The sequence below is a fragment of the Trichomycterus rosablanca genome, chromosome 8 (assembly GCF_030014385.1).
Source record: "Trichomycterus rosablanca isolate fTriRos1 chromosome 8, fTriRos1.hap1, whole genome shotgun sequence".
NCBI classification, from domain to species: Eukaryota; Metazoa; Chordata; class Actinopteri; order Siluriformes; family Trichomycteridae; genus Trichomycterus; species Trichomycterus rosablanca.
In genome coordinates, this window is record NC_085995.1 from 28,915,229 (window position 1) to 28,925,106 (window position 9,878).

The following is a 9,878-nucleotide window of genomic DNA, read 5'->3' on the forward strand; positions in this document are numbered from 1 at the left end:
TGGTCTGCCACTTTGTGGCCGAGTTGCTGTGGGTTGTAAACACTTTCACTTAGGATCACTCTCACAGATAATGGTTTGAACCCAGGGACCTTTTACTGGGGAATTTTTACTGACTGTGGGTAAATAAGTGTGTATTTGTGTGTGTGTGGTGACCTGTGGTAATTAACTAGTGCCCTGTCTGGGTTGTATTTTTGCTTCACACCCAGAGTTTAACCACTTGCACTGGAACCACTGTTAGCCTAATTGGTATGTAGAAGTTATTAAAGATGAATTAATATAAAATAATAATTGTATATTTCATTTGTAATTAGAACAAATGAAACCTTTAACCCCAGGTTACTCATTCATAACTTCATATCAACTGAAATGTCCAAATTCTTTGCTGTTGTATGTCTATGCTGGCATTCCTGTAAAACCTACAACAATATGTGGTCGAAAAGAGAACGTCATCAAGTTAGTAAAGCACAGAAGGGTATACAGACTTCCACTCTGTCCACAGCTGATAAGATGACAAGCTTTTAGTCTGCCAGCTAGAGCAGTGTGTGCCAGAGAAGACAATGGGCAGGGAAGAGATTATATGGCAGAATGAGACAGAATCCAGAGGATGACACATGAATGAAAGACTGACCTTCCTCTGATCTGAGATAAAATCTCCCCCAATCTATTTATAGATCTTGATGAGAAGAGCTGATATTGTGATTGCTGTGGCTTTCCAAAAAACAAACGTCGATTTACCTTTACTTTGAGAAGTGAAGGTATTTTCTACATTGTACCTTACATGCTGGATGTATAGGGCAATGAAAAATCATATAAGGAAAAGAGAAAGAGAAATGAGGGAATGAAGGACAACACATATGTACCTACATTTACCATGCTTGGAGAGTAAACGTGTATTTGGGAGGAAGGGGAAATCAAAATGGAAAACAGAGAAGTAGTAATGGTGCCATTTGATTGACCTTCAAACTGCCTGAGCCACTTTACAAAGAGAAGGTAACTGGAATTGACAACCCTCTTCTCTTGAGACCAAAAGACTTTAATGTCCTTTAGGAGTTCATGTTTAGTCATGTACTGTACATAAACACTCCATCCTTCCACCATGACACTCATGTAAAAATAAAAGTTATTAATAATATTAATAAAAACAAATGAATTAATACAAATCAGCCAATTAAGTGCAAACTTGCTTTTTACTTGAATTGTTTAATGATATTATGCACTGCAGAGGGAGAAATATGCAAATCCCTTCCAATCTTTATTTGAGGTACATTGTTTTTAAACATTTCAATCATTTTCTTACACATTTGTTGACAAACTGGAGATCCTCTGATCATCTTTGCTCATCAAAGACTCAGCCTTTCCTGGATGCTGCTTTTGTACCAAACCATGATTACAATCACCTGTTAACATCACCTGGTTGGAATCACATCATTATTTAGTTTTGTCACCTCATTACTAGCCCTAAATTGCCCCATGCCAACTCTGTCTCACGAATGATGAGAATGTTGGATGAAAGAAAAATAAAGTTTCCAGAAATTAAAATAATTCAGTATGACACTTGTGCAACAACATATTAAAATGTAAAGCTACTGGTCAAAAACAGGACGATGAATGGATTAGCTGCTCTGAATTATAATTGATGCAATTATTTAATAGAGTGTGTAATGCATTGTGCTGCCCTGCCAGAGTGCACTTACGCCTTGTGCCCAGTATTTCCAAGAAGGTTCCTGACAAACAAGGACACTGATCAGGATTAAGTTGTTACTGAAGATAAATGATTAAATTATGCAACATATTTAAAAAGCTCACTAAGCCCAGGTCTCTGTGATGCTATTAGCCTGTTGGGACACCCCGAAGTTGACTGGCCGTGTCAGAGAGAAAGACCAGAGGTGGAATCACATCCTTGTTGCTGCAGTGACACTTACTGTCTGGTCATGATGTTGGCAAAGAAATAGAGAACATTGCAGAAAAAAATGCACATGCACATGTGTCAAAGGAAGCACATGCTATCCTGCAGCCCTACCCTGCCAGCTGTGCATAATACATAGACCATGAGCGCAATAGGGAATTATATTTTCATTTCATTTGGTCAAGGTCACAGTGGATCAAACTTTCCCAGATTTACTGAGGACACTGCAGGGACACAAGCCAGACAGGACATCAATCCAGGGCCTGAGCCATCTCCCCCTCAGACATAGCTAATCATGTCTGTATGTAGATGCCTAAATGGCCGAAAGAGCTACTGGGGATTCAAACCCTGGATCCTGGAACCCTGGTAATTGTGGCCTAGCATAATTTACCACTGTGCCACCCAAGCAAATTATTAGGAATAACTTAATTTGTTAAAAAAAAGGGAACAAAAAACATTATATATTTCATAAAATATTATGGGTTAACAAATTAATTGAAGGGCGGCACGGTGGGTAGCGCTGTTGCCTCACAGCAAGAAGGTCCTGGGTTTGATCTGAGTCCTTTCTGTGCAGAGTTTGCATGTTCTCCCCGTGTCTGCGTGGGTTTCCTCCGGGAGCTCCGGTTTCCATCCACAGTCCAAAAACATGCAGTCAGATTAATTGGAGACACTGAATTGCCCTATAGGTGAATGTGTGTGTATGTGTGTCTGCCCTAAGATGGTCTGGCGCCCCGTCCAGGGTGTTACTGTGTGCCTTGCACCCATTGAAAAGCTGGGATAGGCTCCAAAACCCCCCTGCGACCCTAATTGGATAAGCGGGTAAGACATTGAGTGAGAACAATTAAAGAGTATACCATCTTCAAAAATACACACTTGGGTGCGTGGGCGTGATAAGTCACTAGCACACCAGTGCAGAGATTCTGAACTCCCAGGGTCGAGTCTCGGCTCTGCTACCGGTCGGTTGGGCTAATGCCTGCAGCAGAGAAAATTGGTCGCCAGTCTGCTAGGGTGGGAAATGACCGGATTTAACGGAGGGGTGGGGCTGTGCAAGGATCCCAGGGCGTCTGCACAGCGGTGGAGGAGCGCAGAGGTAGGGGCGTGGCTCTCTGTCCGCTAAGCCAGCCTCACAAGCAAATCCACTAATGTGTGGGTGTATAAGAAGGGATCAGTTGCCCTCGGCTTGCTCAGCAGGGGTTTTTGTATCTGTTGGTCCTGGATTCTGTAAAGTTGCTTTGAGACAATGTCTATTGTAAAAAGTGCTATATAAATAAAGTTGACATCAGTAGACTGGGCACACATCGGAAGTATTGTGTGTCAGTAAAGTCGCCCTCTCCTTGGGCACCACTAAGGGTCCCCAGCACCAGATTGACTATGCTAAATTAGGAAAAAAAGGGGTAAAATGCAAAAATAATAATAAAAAACCCCCACACACACTTGGATATTTATACATTTACAGTTAGAGGCACTAGGAGTTTTTCTGGCATTTGTATGTTACGTATATGAGAAACCCCACTCAAAAATATGAAGCATACACAAAATGTCATATTGACAGTACCAAAAACAGAAACAGAACACTGCAGTGCCCAAGTACCTCAAACGAAAGGCTTTCAAAGATGTCAAAATGTCCATTTTTCCCTTTTCTTTTGAGGGCAACTAGGTCTGACAGCTAGGGTCAAAGCACATGCTTGTATCTATTTATTAGATCCTGCATCTCTCAACTCACTTTCTGCCAAAACAAATAACACAAGCTAATGACTACTGTTCTTCCTCATTAACATGCTCAGAAAATAGCCACAATTTGTACACACTCACATTTATTAAAGCTTTAATGTCCTTTTCCACTGCAGTCGCAATTTATGTCTGTATATGGCTATAAACTGAAAAACAATCCAATCAATGCCTCCAAATGTATTACGATCTGGATTGCAGGAACACTTTTCATAAAGCCCACACTCAATAATGTCTATAAATATGCTCCTAAGCTGATTTTATATATTATATACAGTACAATGCAACTGGAAATATTCACCAACCACACACATACACACACACAAAATAATGATTTATATCTTAAACTTTTTTTATTGTAAAGTCTTTGTCAGTTGATTGATACAGCAAAGGAAGGAAAATTAATAATGATGTAGTTAGGGCTGGCACTGATCCAATACTCTGTATCCGATATTGGATCACTGGATCGGATATCGGAAGGAAAAAAACGTGTAATCCGATCCGATACTGTTGCTTAATGTAAATAACACAATGTAAATAAGGCCATTGTTTATGTGTAAAGCAAATAACACACGAAGATACGTTCTAACAGTGTGCCGTTTATTGCCAGCTCTCTTGGCAACTGCTGTAACAAGGTGCATCTTGATGACATCATTAACATGTGCCACTGATCTACAACTCATCTGCAACAGCCATTCAGAAATAAAAACACACTGATTTACTTAAACTTTTAGCATTTGAAAAATCATCTACTACTGCCACATCTAATAACACTGTTTAACACAATAAAAAACACTTTATAAATGATAAATCGCTTACACTTGGAGATATCTCACATCCTCAACGATTAATCCATTAGTGTTATGAAATAAAACAAACTACACAGTTTCCCGTTTAGCCACAGATGTCCTCTTCAAAATCCAGCAGGGTTTAATAATCTAAAAACGTGACAGAACTTTAACAGAAAACTCTAAAACTTAATTAGAAAACGCGTCAATTCTAATTGGTCCATCGCGTTTGATTGATATCCACATCTTTCAGCTGTAGACACTTTGGAAGACATGCCATAAAGCGAGATGTGTCACGTGAACAACAGCTTGAACGTGAGTGAAACCAAAAATGCTGCTAAATGTGTGTAAAAGTTAAAATAAAAACAGCAGTTGTGCATAAGTGTGATGTTGTAGGTTCTGTATTTATTCCTTTAGAATATTTGTTTCACAGTCTGAGTATTGTTATTTAGATAGCTAGTTTAACCATGGTGCATTGAGACATGTATTATTACTGCTTAGTTGTTTGAGAGGAGAAATGATGGTATCGGATTGGTATTGGTATCGGCAGATACTCAATTTGTATCGGTATTGGACATGAAAAAGTGGTATCGAGCCAGTCCTAAATGTAGCATTTTAAAGTTGCAGGATTTTTTGTTTAAACTGCCATGTCACAATTATTCATCCCTTATCTTAAACCCTACTGCTACTTTGTATGACCTAAAATTGGGTTAAAATGCCTTTATTTGCCGTATACACATGTACAGTGCAACTCTTGTTTGCCAGCTAGAGGAAGGAATAAAAAAGATTTCTAAGACCTTTTACTAGGGATGTAACGATGCACCACAAGACAGTTAAAAATCGATTCACATGTGTAATGATTCAAATCGGTTTACATGTATAATGAATCGATATTCACTGTAAACAGCAGAGGGCACTGGCACTATTCACCTCGTCTGGTTGACGTCACTACAGGTTTGCCAGGTTCAGAATTTTCCAGCCAAATTTATTTATGTGAGGATACTTTCTTTATTTGTATCATTCATTTATTTATTTAATGTGGGATTTGTTTTTATTTTTTTACACAGAAAGGGAAATGTGCAGCATTGTTTTCCATAGTTTGTACCCACCTCAGAAATAAAAGGTTATTCATTATTTAGATAAATAAAAGATAAGCACAAATACAGTATTTTATTTTATTTTTTTTGAAAGAGAAATAATAAAAGGAAACTTTGTCATAATTTGCCTTCAATTTCATTTTGTTTAAAAAAAAAAATCGGGAAAAAAACGTATCGTAAACCCAGTATCGTGAATCACATCGCATTGTGGGTAGAGTGTATTGTTACATCCCTACCTTTTACATTCCTAGAGACACCACCAGGAGTATTGCCCAAAAGTTCCAAACCTATGGCACAGCAGCAAACCTGCCTGACTGCGGAAGAACACAAAAAAAAAGCAGTAGCTGGACACGAGTATATGTATATATGATAAATAAATGCGTTCCTTGTCCAGAGACCTTGGCAATCTCATCAAGGCATCATATTAAAATCCATACAAAGATTACTTAACAGCTAAAGACTTAATGGTCGGACTTCATAACATGTGCCACTCTTAAACAAGCAGCAAAAGAAGGGTCAACAGAAATACCTCAGATGGAAAAGTTCCAGGACACATTTCTATGAACTGACGAATTTCAGCAGGAACTGTTTGACCATATGGATTAGCAGTTTGTCCTGTGTAAGAAAGGCTTATAATGAGAAGAATACTATCACTGAATCACAGAAATGCCAAGCCAATTTAAGGAGGAAAGTAATACCCTCTGTGGTAAAATTGAACCTTGATGATAATTGGACTTTCCAGCAAGACTATGACATCAAGCGCACTTCAAAGTCAACCAAAGCTTGGTCACGAAATCAGTCCTGAAATATCCTGTGTGACATGAGTGACTTTCTCTGTCTACAAATTTATACCCTCAAAGAAAATCTTTGGTAGGATTTAACAAAAGCAGTTGAAGCATGAAAGTCATTAAACCTCAAAGAGGTGGAAGCTTTTGCAGGAGAAGCATGAGTGTTAATTCCAGAAGAGAGGTGTCAGAAGCTTGTTAGCACTTAGCAATATCACCTATTAGAGTTTATTAAGGCAAAAAGATTCCAACAAGTACTGAGGCTGGGGGTTGAATAAGAAGGAACATGGACATGAGAACGAGATGTTTTCCATTTAAACTCAAAATTATGTCTATCTATAATTATTAAAATTGCTCGTATGTATCAATAAATATCCAGCCTATCCCAGCTTTTCAATGGGCGCAAGGCACACAGTAACACCCTGGACAGGGCGCCAGTCCATCGCAGGGCAGACACACATACACAAACACACACACACTCATTCACCTACAGGGCAATTCAGTGTCTCCAATTAACCTGACTGCATGTGTTTGCACTGTGGGAGGAAACCGGAGCTCCCGGAGGAAACCCACACAGACACGGGGAGAACATGCAAACTCCACACAGAAGGAACCGGGACCGCCCCGCCTGGGGATCAAACCCAGGACCTTCTTGCTGTGAGGCGACAGTGCTACTCACCGAGCCACCGTGCCACCCACAGACTAACACAAATAGCCTATTTAAAAACTATCTGCAATACAGCCTTAACCTAATTTTGTTGCCTTTTTTGTTACTGATTTTTGCAGTTACTGCTTAAGAAACATAATTATGAAAGTGGGTTGCTCATTTGGGGGCCACTAAAATGGACTAGTGTCACGTCACATAAAATTTACATTTTAGTCTACTAGGGTTGCCACCCCATAAAATAGTGCATATAGAAATCAAATTCAGCCTCATCTATATTATTTATAAAAATTTTTAAAACAAAATGTTAAAACAAACAAGCAAACAATTTATAACGTGCTCTGTTGCCGTGATCCTAACCAAAAAGTGTCAGAATACATATTTGCAGTTACATGATTATAAGTACGCATGCAAATAACCCTATACAGTATATAACCTACATATTGCTTTAAATAAATAAATCCAGCTGTAGGTAAACCTCCATCTGTCAGAATTAATCTCTAGGGAAAAAAAACAGATCAGTTTACTTCTGTGCCCCAGCTGTGCTGCACTGCTTTTAAAGAAAAACACACAATTGTTTAGAACTATCCAAAAAGTATGGCAACAAATATGAATTCTGGAAACAGCCCCACACCATATTGCTATTTGAAATAGTTATTCGGCTTGTAAACTGCCTGCCACAGCCTACCTGTTTAAGTTAGCTATCTATTAGCAAGCCTAGCATATATGGGATAATATTAATGTGCTGTTAGATAAAACTAAACTCCCATATTTAAGACTGACACAAGGTCTGATATGCTTGTTTAATCTTGTTTGTTACAGGCCCTTAACCCTCAGTTGTCACAATTTCATGGCGGTTTGGATAAAAGTGTCTGCTAAATGTAAATGTAAATGTAAATATTCTTACTTTCTTGCTCCTTTGCTTCACAAGGTGCTTCCATTCTGTCCAAAATGCCCTCAGAAAATCCAGCAACAGAGACAAAAAGCAGCCCAAGATGTTCTAATCAGGGATATTTCGTAAGTGAAAGCTTTGTAAGTGATCCACTGGTTATTCCATTTCACTCTCCATGTATTACCTATTTCCTTGCATATTCCATCTTCCTAGCACACCTGCACCACCTGAGCAGCTCTACATAATTCCATTTTTGTGTAACAAACTCCCTTTCCCAGCAGTCCCTGCTCGCAGTTCTTCCCTCAAGTGTGTGATCACAGCACACCAATTCACCTGAGACACCTGACACTTCTCAGCTCATCAAGCCTGCTACATATACCAGTTCAGTCCCGTCATCTTGTCACTGGAATTATCATTTATCATTAGCTCTTGCTTATCAGGAAAGTCATGTTCAGCTTATTGATAGCATTAGTATTCATGGTGTTTTATATTTGTATGATGAGGGTTTACATATTGTCATTGTGTGTTATTGCATGGTTGAACAGTCCATGTTTATTAATAAATACTTTGCAGTGGTGTTCTTTAATCTCACTTTAGCATCATTATTGCATTCCAACTCGCCGTGAGCAGCACGGACAGCAGCTAGACGGGCTGGGAGTGACTCAGTAAGGTCCTGGTAGATTGTCACAGGTATCTGGAGCCATGCTAACTGAAGTGCATCCCACAGCTACTGGATGGAGTATGGCAGGGGAATTCATAGAGCTTCTTCTTCTTCCTCTTCTTCTTCTTCCTCAGCCTTTGTCCCATTTTTAGATTACGGGGTTGGCATTTCCGGCTTCTTCTCGTTAGGGGTCGCTGGCGGGATTTGGCATAGTTTTTACGCCGGATGCCCTTCCTGACACAACCCTCCCTATTCATCCGGGCTTGGGACAGGCACTACAATGCACTGGTTTGTGCATCTAGCAGCTAGGTATCTACAGTATAGGACAATTCAGTGTTTCCAATTAGCCTGGTGGCATGTTTTTGGACTGTGGGAGGAAACCGGAGCACCCGGAGGAAACCCACGCGGACACGGTGAGAACATGCAAACTCCGCACAGAAAGGACCCGGACCTCCCCACCTGGGGATCGAACCCAGGACCTTCTTGCTGTGAGGCGACAGTGCTACCCACTAAGCCACTGTGCTGCCCCAGGGGAATCCATAGAGCAAACATGATGATTGAGATGGTCCCACAGATGCTCAATTGAGTTCAAGTCTCCGGAATGAAGGGGCCAGGGTAGTAGTTGGAAGTCTTGGTTATGTTCTTCCAACCAATGATGGACATTTCTAGCCATGTGACATCGCATTTTCCTATTTATTCAATCGCACATCTTATATACCCACCAAGCCAGCTCATGAAACATGACTTCATGACCAACGCACTGCTACAGTCAAATTTATAATTCACAAAACCTTTAAGTTAATGACTTTGTGATAAAGAATGACCTCATACTTGATGGCTCACTGAGCCTGAATGATACCATGACCTTGTATGTGGAAGCTGTACACTGCATGAATTAGCTTCTCCTGCTATAGAATGGTTGCAGTTGTTTTGTATTTTCTCTGGCAGTGCCCATCTTTTTTTCTAATAAAAAAGACAGTGAATTAAGCAGCTAAAAAGAATACTAAAATTGCTATTTGTAAAATTCCATTAGGATGGTATTACAGGAGGTCCAGGGTTATTTATGAGAATGCATTTATCAGAAGGCTTCTGCACTGTCTGGCCTGCTGTCTAATCTGTTAATGCCAGAAACCAAATCTCCCCCTGGGACTCAACACTGTCTGGTTTCTGCACATAGCGATACAATAACACCTGGATTCAAACACATCGGTCCGTTGAGGCAGGTCATATTACCAGATATTATCTAATATGCTGGTTATAATACTTGCAAAAACAACATACAGGGGTTGGACAAAATAACTGAAACACCTGTCATTTTAGTGTGGGAGGTTTCATGGCTAAATTGGACCAGTCTGGT